Here is a 13,502-nt window from a genome sequence, read left to right on the forward strand (position 1 = left end):
TTTTATCTTATAGTTCTGTAATTTGGCTACGATATTCCTTCATGTTTTCATTTTAGGATCCCTTTCCAAAAGGAATTGATGTATTCTTTCAATACCTACTTTGCCCTCTGCTTCCATGATATCAAGACAATTTTCCATTAGTAAATCCTGTAACATTGAGTCCGGGCTTTTATCCACTTCAATGTTTTTCAGGAAGCCTAATGATTCTTAAGCTGACTCTTCTAGATCTATTCTTGAGGTCAGTAGTTTTGCCAGTGAGGTACTTAGCATTTTCTTCTATTTTTTTATTTTTTTGGTTTTGTTTAATAGATTCCTGTTATCTCATCAAGTCATTAGTTTCCACGGATTCCATTCTTTTTTTTAAGAGAAGAGTTTTCTTCATTTACCTTTTGCAACTCCTTTTCCAATTGGTCACTTCTATTTTTGAATTTGCCCAAAATGAAGTTTTGAGAGAATCATTTTCTTTTTTCATTTGTCCAATTGCATTTTCCAAGGATTTGTTTTCTTGTTGTGATGTTAATTTTCTTTTGCAAGGTGTTAATTTTCTCTTGAGTTTCTTTTCCCAATTTTGACAATTGATTTTTAAACTCCTTCCTCATTTCTTCTAGGAAGTCTGTCTGGTATAGAGACCAATCCATATTCTCCTCAGAATTTCTAGATCTCTCTGGGTTAGGATCTTTGCTCTTAAGATAGTTTTCAATGGGCCCTCCTTTCTGCTAGCCTTTCTTCATTTTCCTAAGATCTTGTGTTGGGGGGAATGCTGTTTCATAGACCTTTGGTGTTACAAATCCTAGAAACTTTGCTCATTGGGTTTAGTAACTTCAAGTGGGCCAGCCAGTATGGAATTCTGGTTGCTTTTTCTGGAATGTCTGTGACCTTAATTGGGGTGCTGGGGGTGCAACTGGATACTGTTATCCTTGAACAATGTGGGCTGGGACCTGGCAGAAGACAGTAAATCTCCCTATTCAGCTGAGGGAGTTCTGTTGCCCACACCTGAGCCCGGTTTGTTCTGGGAGGAGGGTTCTGCTGAAAGCCAGATGGATGTCCAGCCACACTCTGCAACTCTCTATGCTGGAACTTGCCCTCCAGTCCTGCTGTGGCTCTCCAGACTGCTGCTTCCACAGCCAAAGCCTCCATGGCTTAGGTTTCTGGCTTCACCCCACCACCCCAGGGCTGACTCTCTGCTCCTAGTTCACCTAATCTCCCCTGACACAGACTTTGTTGAGAGATGTTCTCCTAACTTCTTTTCTGAGTTTTGTCAATAGAATTTCTTTTAAGAGGATTCTTCCATATTATTTCTGAGGGAAAGCCGGGAGACCTTAGCACAGTGTTTTGCTTCTCTCCACCATCTTGGCCAGAAGTCTCAGAACTAGCATTCTACTGAATAAAATTAATAGTAAGAAAATTAAGCATGAAATAAAAGAAAATAATTCTAGGGATAAGATACTGGACTAATATTAAAAGGATCTGTTGCTTAAAATGGGGTCTCTAGAGAATGCAATGGAAGGGTAGAATGAAATGACATATAGAGAAGGTTAGAATTCAATTAATATTGATACTTGTAAATAAGAATATTATTGATACTTGTAAATAAGAAGATAGTAATGGGTGGTCATCAGAAGAATAACATTAAACTTAGGCAGATTTTTTGAAGGGATTTAGAGGGCAATAGATAATAGGAATAATCAATTATTATGATGATTTAATCATCAATCCTTGATTAAGATATGGAAACTGGTAATTTGGAGAGGCACTCATGCAAAAGCAAAGAAGATACTGAATCCTTGATTCTGCCTAGTGATTGAAATAGGGTCAGTTGTCTCCTAGACTCTGCCTGGTCTTAAAATGGATAGATTCTATTTGAACTATTCACCCTCTAATCCTTAGCCAGGTCTTCTCTGTTCTAGAGCTTGTTACAGTGCTGACCAGATAAATTCTTCAGTGGTGATGACCAGGGGATAATACTTGGTCCTAGAATGTTGGTCAGTATAAGAAGGGATGAGGCAGTAGAGCAGATACCTACTTAGTGAAGTACAAGAACTTGGTTGCTAATTGTGGCAAATTCAGCCAAGTCATCTGTCTTCACTGGGCAATTGCTTAAACTGCCTGAATCCTGATCCAGACCTATTCTAGCAACTTTTACTCTGCTCTGAACTTCATAATTGCTAACTACTAGATAGTTATGAAAGGTAAAAAAAAACATTAGAGACTGAGCAAAAGATAGGAGCAATAGAAATGAATTAAAACCACAAGAATGAAAAGAAGACCTCTTCAGTAATTTGTGGTCTACCTGGTCTTTTCTTTATTTACAGAATCAAACAAACTACTTTCTTGTAAAGTAGTTCTCACATGTTTTTTGACAGAGGCAAAAATAATCTAGAAACTTTGGCAGAACCCACTCATTCAGTTTAATAAAATCAGTTCAGTAAATAGTCATTACATGAATACTATCCACTGGAGATATAAAGATAGAAAATGATGCCCTTGACCTCCAGAAATATCTAATATAATAGGAATAATATGACATACTCAAATAAGGATAGTACAAGAGTAGAATGAGACAAGGCCAAGAACGAACTCTAGATAACATGTTCATTGAAAATGAGCATAAGATAACTTCTATCTTTGGAGCTAAAAGAAAATCTGATGGAAGAAGTAAAATTCAAGTTGGCTGTTTAAAGAAATGAAAAATATCAACAGATAGAGATGAGGAAGGAATGTATTTCAGTTAGGGGGATGAATATAGGAGAGATTAGGATAGTAATAAAGAATTTCTGGCTGGATCACAGAATATGCAGAAGGGTACAAAAAAAAACTGACCAGGTATATTGGAACAATATTATAGAAGGACTTAAAGACCATGAGGACAAGTGTGTATTTTATCTTATGAACTTCCATGAGGTCCTTTTCCTGGGACAATGTTTTATACAAGATAGACCCTTAATAAATGTTCAGTGAATGAACAAAACAAAGTAATAAGGTTATAAAGAATTTGGGATTTTAATTAATGTGGTATCCAATAATGCTCCTCTTTCACTCTCCCTAGATTAATATTTTTCTTTTGTTTTTTTTTTGCAATGCAGTGGGGTTAAGTGACATGCCCAAGGCTACATAGCTAGGCAATTATTAATTGTCTGAAGCTGGGTTTGAACTCAGGTCCTCCTGACTCCAGGGCCTGTGCTCTATCCACTGCACCATCCAGCTGCCCCTATATTATCATATTTTCAGTGTTTCTATTCTTCCATGCTGTAGAGCACAGATTAATTGATCAGGTAGATTTCACCACCTTTTCCCTTGCTCCTATCACCTTTTTCCTCATAGAACTGACACATCAGTATTTTTTCTCTAGCCCTCCCATTTGTAAGACTCTATAATTAGCTTTGGGATAAATTGACTCATTGTTTTATAGGATCATATGGTTTTAGAACTAGAAGAGTTGATAGAGATCATTAAGAGTGTCTTGCATTTATTTAAATAAATAAAAATAAATGTTAATTGAAATGGAGAAATGTTCATTGAAATGGATACAGAGAAGAGAAAGAAATCCAGGGAAGTCAAAGAGGTCCAGGTACTTCATCAAGATAATATAGGTGGTTTTAATGAAATATATATTTAAATCCACATATTCTGACCCAAGTTCATTAGTCTTTCAACTATTTTGCGTTGTCTTTCAGGAGACCTTTAGCTCTATGGATTTCCCTTTAGATACCTGAATCCACCAGAGAAAACAGATTGACCTCAAGTCAAAATTCACAATTTTTTAACATTGAAAATTTTGAGACTATGATCATAAATGAGAGATTGACTAGAACTTTCCACTATTTATTTGGTTACTTAGAGGAAGTTATATCAAGGATCTGAGTAATGTTATTACCATATTAATCAGCACCACGGATAGAGATAGCAATTCCTGTAATCAGCCACTAAAACTGGAGAAAGCAGATCTGATGCCATTTGTGACAGTATTTAGGAAAGTTGTAGATTAGGAAGAACATTTACTATTTTTTAGTATAATTATGCAGAATGACTAACTTTTACTTGGTTTGAATTTTTAGGAAAAAAATATAACCTGCTAACCTCAAGAAGACTGCTGATATATATTATTTAGGTTTTTCCCCAAAACACTTAACTAATAATTTTTTCCCTCTTTTTCCCTGTGGTACATTAACATTCAAAGAGACAGAGTAGGGGTTCTGGGAATTCATTTACCTTTCCTAGTAGAGTCTGGTGCCTTGTGACAATGCCTAGTAAAGTCCCTAGGTAGCAAAGATTCAGTGTTCTAGTAAGAGCTGAGTCTGTAATGAGCAGATATCTTCAGTTATATTTTTGATACAGTAAAAATTCTGAGATCCTACTCTATCACCCTGAGGGCACAATTGATATTTCAGACATCATAATGGGGTCAGATGGGTCATAATATAAAGTTGCCTATTCTGACATACTCATTTTTGTAGCTCAACATTCTGGAAACTGAATGTGCTGTTTGTGATGTGTGGCTCTGTCAAGCATCAAACAGCATCTTTCAAATACTGTCTCAAGGTCATTTACTCTCCTACTGTTGCCATCATTGCCTCCAAACATTTTTTTCTTTTTTTCCCCCTCCTCAAAGCATGTACAATTTGATAGAAGTTTAATCAGGATATTTATGATTAATTTGTTCTCATGTCATCAGATTGTTGGTTTCTGAGAGTCTCTTTGACATTCAAGAATGATTCTGAATTTTTAAAATAGGGTTTTAAAGTATTTCTTCTTGAAAAATAGGAAGACATCTTCCAAAGATAAATTCAAAAACTAATTTTCTTGGAGTTTAGAAATTTCTTTTTGTCATGCATTTTAGCCTTTCATTTATTTAAAATATTTTTATTATTTTTGTTTTTATTTCCCCTGCATTTCTCATATATCCTTAATTCTACTACATTACAGAATATTGCGTCTTGTAAAATGGGTTATTTAAAAAATGGAGGGAAAAATATATTATGCTGTATTTCATACCCACGTTTCTTCATCTCTCCAAATATGAAGAGGAAAATATCTTCTCTTATTTTTTTTCCTTTGGGGTCAAAGCATTTGGCTTTTATCATATTGTCAATGCTTCTGTTTTTTTTCTATTTATTCTATTTATAGTATTGTATCTTGTTTTCCTGTTTCTGTTTATTTCACTTTGTATCAGTTTATAGAACACTTTTTTTTTTTAGTTTTTGCAAGGCAATGGGGTTAAATGGCTTGTTAGGTAATTATTAAGTGTCTGGGGTCACATTTGAACTAAGATCTCCTGAATCCAGGGCCAGTGCTCTATCCACTGTGCTACCTAGCTGCCCCTATAGAACATTTTCAATGAATTCCTACAATCACCATGTTCATAATTTCTTATTATGTTATTCCATAAAAATCATTCACTTCATTATTTTGTTAAATTGTTATTCTGTTAAAGTCATTTACCACATTCTATTTAACTATTGCCACAATTGAGAGGCATTAATTTGTTTTTCAGTTATTTGCCTCCTCAGCAGATGATGCTGTGTGTGTGTGTGTGTGTATGTGTGTGTGTACAGGAATATTCTTATTGTCATTGTCATCCTTACAGTAAATGCCCAGTAGTGGAATCTCTTATTGAAAAGATATGGATACTTTAATCACTCCTTTCACATTTTCTAAATTGTTAGAGAATTGTACCAATTCAAAGACCTACCAACAATGGATGAAAATACTCATCTTTCTGTGACCACTCTAAAATTGACTATTCTTATATTTATTGTTTTTGAAAATTTTCTAACTTTGATGTAAATATTTAGTTATTTGAATTTGCAAATATTACAAATAATCCAAATAATAACAGAAGCATTGCCACATTCATCAATATAATTAAGAGTTTTTGATTCTTTAGTACACTATTCATAAATATTTATCTATTGAGGATTGGTATTTGGTATATTAAATCTAGTTGAGAAAATATTTTTCCCTTAAGATAAACAAGGAGAGGGGCGGCTAGGTGGCATAGTGGATAAAGCACTGGCTTTGGAGTCAGGAGTACCTGGGTTCAAATCTGGTCTCAGACACTTAATAATTACCTAGCTGTGTGGCCTTGGGCAAGCCACTTAACCCCATTTGCCTTGCAAAAACCTAAAAAAATGATAAATAAGGAGATAATAAGATAGCACTTAGCTCCCTTTCAGGAAATCAAGTCACCTGCCCTAGATGAATATATTTTCATGTCCTGAAAGAATTTTCATATATGATTTTTGAGCAACTGTCAGGATATTTGAAGACTCATAGAAAATGGGAGAATCCTATAAGATTGAGAATGACAAATCTTGTGGTTTTCAAATAATGGAAGCATAGAGTCTCTAAAACACCTGAGAAAATTCAAAACAAAACAGTAGAGAGATAACTGATATTATATATATATATATATATATATAAATATATATGTATATATATACATATATATACATATGTAGAGAGAGAGATAAGAGCTAATTATCAAGTATTACCATAATTTCATCAATACCAGGTTTTGCCAAGCTATCTTCATTTCCTTTTTGATCAAAATTGCCAACTTAGTAGATGAGGAAAATGCTAATTTTTTAGCAAAAGTTCCGATAAGATATGTCAATTTATTCTTGTGAGAAGTTGGAGAAATATAGATGGAGTGATAAAAATGGATTCAGAGAAAGTTTTCTGGTGGGAATAAAAAATAGTTAGCAAATTTGTTTATATAATGATTATGATAAAGAAATTGATGATGTGCTTATCAAATTTTTAGATAACAAAAACTGAGAGAATTCATCAATAATAAGTACATGATATGACAATTAAATGTATGGCAGTTGCATTTGGATGATTTGGATGAAGTATTCATTTGGTGGTTTGGGTAGCATAACTCTAAATCATTAAATGAACTCCATAGTATTGTCATTTTTGTCAAATAGGTATAGATCAACTATAATATTAATTACAATAAATTATTAAAATTATCTGTATTTAAGTTACTTCAAATTATACTCTATTTTCTACTATCAAGTCCTGAATTTTGTTATTTATATATAAAAATGCTATTTATGATATATATTTGTCTAGTGGTTTGGAGTTGGAGTTTCTGTGTTAATTTGTTTCTTTGCTGCTTTCTTTGAATTTTCTAAATAAATTATCACATTACCAGTAAATAGACTTTTTTTCCTACTTCTTATTTCAGGTCTTTAATTTTTCTTCATTTTATGACTATTTGCTAATATTTTTAGAACTACATTGAATAATAAATGGAAAGGGAACACTCCTTGCTTTACTATAACTTATCTATTGTAAATATTTTAATATATTGGAAAAAATCTTTCTATGGTTTGTAGGGTTTTTAGCATAAATGAGCATTGTACTTTGTCATGTTTTTTTTCCTGCATCTAATAATGTAATCATCTGGGGAATTTTAAAATAAAATTATCATGTGATTGCTTTCCTAATATTGAATAATTCTTTAAATTCTTATGTAAATCTTAGTAGATTCAAGTCAGTCATTTCAAAAACTAAATTAGTCTTTTTTCTAAAAGGTTTAAAAAACTTTGAATTTATATTAATGGAAAAAAATTATATGTGAGTGTGTATTTTTCTTTGCTTTATTCTTCCATGCCTAAGGTTTGGGAAATATAATGCATAAATTTATTCTGATTTATAGTCATTTTTGAGAGTAATTTATGCAGTTTAGCAATTAATTATTTTAAAATTATAGTGCTCTCTTATAAATATATCTTCAGCAATTCCCCCTCAATATTTTCTTGTTTGTTAAATTTATTTTTTTGAAATTGGATTATGTAAAATAATCTTCTATTCTGTTGAATTGGAAAAATACCAAAATAGTAAAGGATTTTGATACTGTGTCCTAAGGAAATGAGTTGAAGGAATTGGGAATATTTTATTCAGGGAGGAGAAGGTTTGGGGAGTACATGTTAGCTATCTTCAAGAATATATAGAGCTAGGGGTGGCTAGGTGGCATAATGGATAAAGCACCAGCCTTGGAGTCAGGAGTACCTGATTTCAAATCCGGTCTTAGACACTTAATAATTACCTAGCTGTGTGGCCTTGGGCAAGCCACTTAACCACATTTGCCTTGTAAAAACCTAAAAAAAAGAATATATAGAGGTGTCACATGGAATGGGGGGTTGACTTATTTGTCTCAAGAGGGCAGATCCACAAGCATTGATGGAAGCTTCTGTAAAATAAGTTTAGGCTTAATTTAAGAAAAAAACTTTTTAATAATTAGTGTTTTCTAAAAGTAAAATTCTTCATCAGGAAGCAAAATAATTGACCAATATTTGTAAAATATGTCTGAGAAATAAATTACTCATTTTATAAAATGTATGTTTTATTCTTCATAATACTGAATCTTTGAATACAATGACATTCTGTTTTGCTGTTCTCAGAGATTGGATTAATTTTCTTGCAATAATTACATCCTTTCTGCCTCCCTTCACCACCATTGCTTTTCACACATGGTTATTTTGGGGAGATATTTATAGTCTGCAAGTTGAGAACCATGTTGAAATGACATAGCACTCCTTATGGTCTCCCTTTCCCAACTATGCACTGATACTCATAGGTTGGGGGTCCATAGAAGGCACCTAATGACTTCTACCTGCAATGTTGTAGTAGTTAGCCCTAGAGGCTGTAGTTCAATGACTGTGAAATTTTTCAGTGTGCTCCCTATTAACAATCAAGCAATTGACTCCATTAGCTTTTAGAAAGGCTATACCTTTAATGACTTGGACAAATATCTTCTTGTATTTGGTTGGGATAAAACATTTCTACCTTAAATGGATACAATTTCCTGTTACATACAAAGTTCCTAGGAAGAATAGGCTCATACTTGAATTGCAAAGATAGTGAAGTATATTATAGATAATATTAGAGATAAAAGGATTTCTCTCAACTCCTGCATCTAAGAATCCTTTTTTAACCTCTATAAAGTTTTCATGAAGTTCCTCATAGGTGTAGCTTTCTGCTGGGTTTCAAGTGTTGGTGCCTTTCTAAAGTGCAGAACTGGTCCTTCTTTTTGTCAAGGGGATCCTGATCCCTAAAGCTGCTGTCATCCTTATTGTGACTGTGTTTCTGCATCTGATACAAATCTGATGCAAATGCTCTTCTTTCCATCAACTACTATACCTTCAGTAGTAACTGCTACTGCTGTCAATCATCTCTGACAATTAATGGAACCTCTAATGAGATCTCCAGGTTTCTTGATATCATTAGGTGTCCTAAACACTTGCATTCCAGAATTTTCATTCACCTAAAATAAGAAAATCGAAATGTACATGATACTATGGACCCAGAGCTACTCCATTTTGAAAAGTATCTATTATTGTTCATACTTATCTGTCTATACATTCTCATTAGTAATTACAATGTGAATAGCCTAAAATAATATGTGGCAAAGCATCCTTTTGTGTAACCTATTCTGGGAAACATCCTCCACTTATCCTATTTTGGATGGATGGAGTTTCAGAATTAAATCCAATCCTGAAACTAGGTAAAAGATATATTGTACCAGAAAAAGCCTTAAGGACCAGCAATGGGGACCTTAATTAATTAACTTTTTTTTTAATCCATATTCTTCTCCAGTCTTAAGAAAAAAAAAAGTAGTGCAATATTCCTGAATAAAATGACTTTACTGAGTGGAGTAGGGGAACTACCCTCACTGGCAAACTCAGTAAACCTTGTTTTGGTTTAAAGCTTTCTGATCTAGTTTAATGGTTATTAGTATCTCCCCATAATGCAAAGGTGGCTATGTGATCACCAACCTCGAGTAGGTAGAATAGGGTCCATCTTGCTTTTAGAAGGCATACCAAATAATTTTTAAGCCAAAAGGGAGAGAAGGAAGAAGTGGGAGGGAAAAATACAGAGAGACAAAGAGGCAGAAACAGACACTGACAGAAACAGAGCAATAGAGATGGGAGGAGAGAAGAAAAAGAGATAGAAACAGAGAGATCAACAAGGTAAACTCAAGCAAGCAAGGAATATCTGCATATACTTTGAGGATTGATTCTCTCCCTGATAAACCAGTCCATTCCTACTACAATTAAATTCAAGGTCCACTCTCAGGGTCTATGGTTATGCCTTTAAGGTCTTCTCAATCATCTACTATATTTCATTTTAAGATTTAAACTCAAATAGCAATACCTCACATTTGCATAATGCATTTATAGTTGTACAAAAATTTAACTTCCAACATTAAGTAGATAATTAAGTATTATTACCTCCATTCTTTAGATAAGGAAACTTAACCTCAAGAATCTTTTATTCAATCTTGCAAAGCTTGGATGACTTAGATTTGGTTCTCTAATGACAAAATTGCTTCTGAGTCATTTTAAAGGAGTTTTAATGTAGAAGAAAAAACAGTTTGCCTGTATTCTTAAATTTTACAGAATCCAAATATATGGAGCTCATTTAAATAAAGCTTTAGAGGAGACATGTCCTGGATAATGATTGCAAAGCACTTGCTGGTACTGCCCTGCAGTAAATCACAGATGAACCAGAGAGTAAATTAACAGCTTGGACTAGATGACCTCTTACTGTCCCTTTCATCTCTGAAATTCTGTGATTCTTCCTTAATAGTCCAAGATATATTTTCCCATTCTTTTTGAATAAAATCACAGAATATATAGACCTTACTATTGAGAAGCTCTCCAGTAATACATTTCATAACTACTAACTTGGTAAGACTTTACTTCTCCTCCTCTTCCTGCCCCCCCCCCTTATTTAACACCGAGATGGAATTTTATTGGCTTCAATAAATGGGAGATATTACAGCATGTACCAATGTACAGCTCTCAGAGTTACCAGTGGTTAGCACTCAGGTCAATAGATGAAGCTGAAAGCAGTGGGGGGAAGATGGAGGTAAGGAGTGATTTGATTTATGGGCAACCTTCTGCAGAGATGGTGTTTGGTGTCCTTGAGGATCTGTTTTAAGATTCTCTTCAAATCTCTACAAAACAGATGCCAAACACATTACTTCAGGGCAAAAACCCGGTCAGTTTTATGTGCCAGATCAATGTCCTATTTCTCTGGACTGTAAAAGTTTGGACAGAATTTGCTAGAAACTTGAGAAAGAAAAGGAAATTCATTTTCTGGCTGGTTGCAATAAAGCAGACACCTGCTACTTGGAATTTTTTATGGCTGGATAAGGAAAAATGTCAAGGGCTTTTCTAATTTGCATTGATTTGAATAAAACCATTGTTGTACTGCACAGGGGAAAAGCTTGCCAAAAGTCAAAACACTTTAGGGGAAGCTATTCCAGAATCTTTCACCACAGGGGTTGGCTATTCAGCAAAACCTCAGAGATCTTAATCTGAAGTCATCTTATGGGGATAGCCTGGGCCCAAATTTGCCAATTACACTTGTGCTACAGAAGATAAAACATTTGTGAAATTAGATTATATAATTCACTAGATAATGGAAACTCTTCCTTTCATAAATATTTCATCAGAAAATGAAAATATACAAGTTTATGTTACATTTCAGATAGTAAAGATCTAAAAAGAGCAATAGTTTTGTGCTTGATTTTGCTTTGTTTTAGTTTAGAAAAAAAATACTTTTCATGGAAAATCCAATCTCCATGATATATTTTTTAAGTAAAGAAAAAACTGTATGTATGCTGATGCAATTGTTTTCTCACCTAAAGTGTGGCACACATTATATTTGAGAGAGGAAGCTGGAATAAAACAGTACTTTTCAAATAACAGATAAATGAAGGCTTAATGTAAATGTTTTTAAAATATATTATGTATATATGCATACATATATAATAAATAAAAATGTATGTATGTAACAGGTCTGTTGACCTTGGACATAGCACAAAGTATAAACTGAATTGAAGTTGAATTATAATCAACAGACTTGCTAACCCAGGACAAATATTGTTACAACAATTCTCTAACCCAAGGTACTGGGGGATGCAAATACACAAAAGAAGGGTACCAAACCCTGTACCTGGTTTTCTCTATAAGCTTGAATTAGAGTACCATAACCACAAACACTGAAATGGGTTTTGGTTTTGACTGTGTTACTAATTAGTTGAGTGATTCTGGGTAGCAACTTACCATTTTTCTTCAGTTTTTTTCCCATCTTTAACATGAAGTTATTGAACATCAATAACTTCTAAGGTCTTATACAACATCATATAATATATAGCTAACCACCTTGCTCACGTTGGCAGTTGTCAGTAGGGGATACTGACAATGTTCTCTCCTTATGGACAGTACCAAATCTCAGGAAAAAAAGTCACTATTTCCTAGAGATCATGAAAAAGACATCTGGGCCCAGTTATCTGTTCATGTACATCAAGTTAGGTCAGCCTGTTCTTTACAAATAGCTGTCTGCCCTAGCTTTCCTTCTGTTTTATTACTACATTCACAAGTACCCCTACTTCCTCAATCCCTCAGCTTTATACTTGGGCTCAACAATCAAAGCAATACTATATTCACATTGTTCTTTCTTAAGACTTTGCCATTTGTCTGTTTTCTGACTTTCCACCCCTGTGGCTTCCCGGCCACCATTCCCATGTAAGTGTGTCCTCATTAGAATGCAATCATCTTGAGGGTGAGGTTTGCAAAAAATGTAGTTATAACAGTCAAGGTAATTCAATCTTAATATTTCTGACTTTGTCTCGTCTCTGTTCTTTTATACTTTAGGGTCAATTCAATCTGATTCTGATAATTGACATTGCTTGGTCTCACTCTTGGGTGGAGTGACCTTGACTCTGCTGTTATTGTTCAGTCATGTCTGACTCTTTGACCCCACCTGAGGTTTTCTAGATAGAGATACTGGAGTAGTTTGCTATTTCCTTCTCCAGCTCATTTTATAGTTGTGGAAACTGAAACAAAAGAAGTTAAGTGATTTGTCTAGGGTCACAATGCTGGTATCTGAGACCAGATTTGAACTCAGAAAGATGAATCTTCCTGAGTTCAAGCCCAGCCCTCAATGCACTGTCTTCTGACTGTCCTCTGTCAGATGATAAGATGAATAGAAAACTCTACTTAGAGTCAAATGACCTAAATTCAATTCTTAGCTTCCCTGCTTAAAGAGAGCATCCACCCCAGTGAGATAATGGATCCATTAAAGTGACCAAAGAAGATTAAAAGGGAAATGGTTGTAAAAACTTTGGGGAAGTCAGAGTAATAAGGTAATAATGCTCACTGGACTAGGGTTAACTAGGGTTAAGGGATTTGCCATTTTTACTGTCACAATATCTATCACTGACACAACAGCTCTACATTCACAAAGCCATCATTCTAGAGGTTACCATCACCTACATTTTTGCAATAGCCTACAATGAGTCTTCCAGACTCAAGACCGTCTTCAGTCTAAGTCATCCTTTGCATGTTTATTTTCCTAAAATGAATATTTGACCATTAAATTCCCTTTTATATCAATTCCAGAGGATCCTTTGACATTTAAAGTTCTTCACAAAATGTCTAGTCTTTCTGGTTTTCTTATTCATATTTATTCTCCCAAATTCA

This window comes from Macrotis lagotis, chromosome 3 (assembly GCF_037893015.1).
Source record: "Macrotis lagotis isolate mMagLag1 chromosome 3, bilby.v1.9.chrom.fasta, whole genome shotgun sequence".
NCBI lineage: Eukaryota > Metazoa > Chordata > Mammalia > Peramelemorphia > Peramelidae > Macrotis > Macrotis lagotis.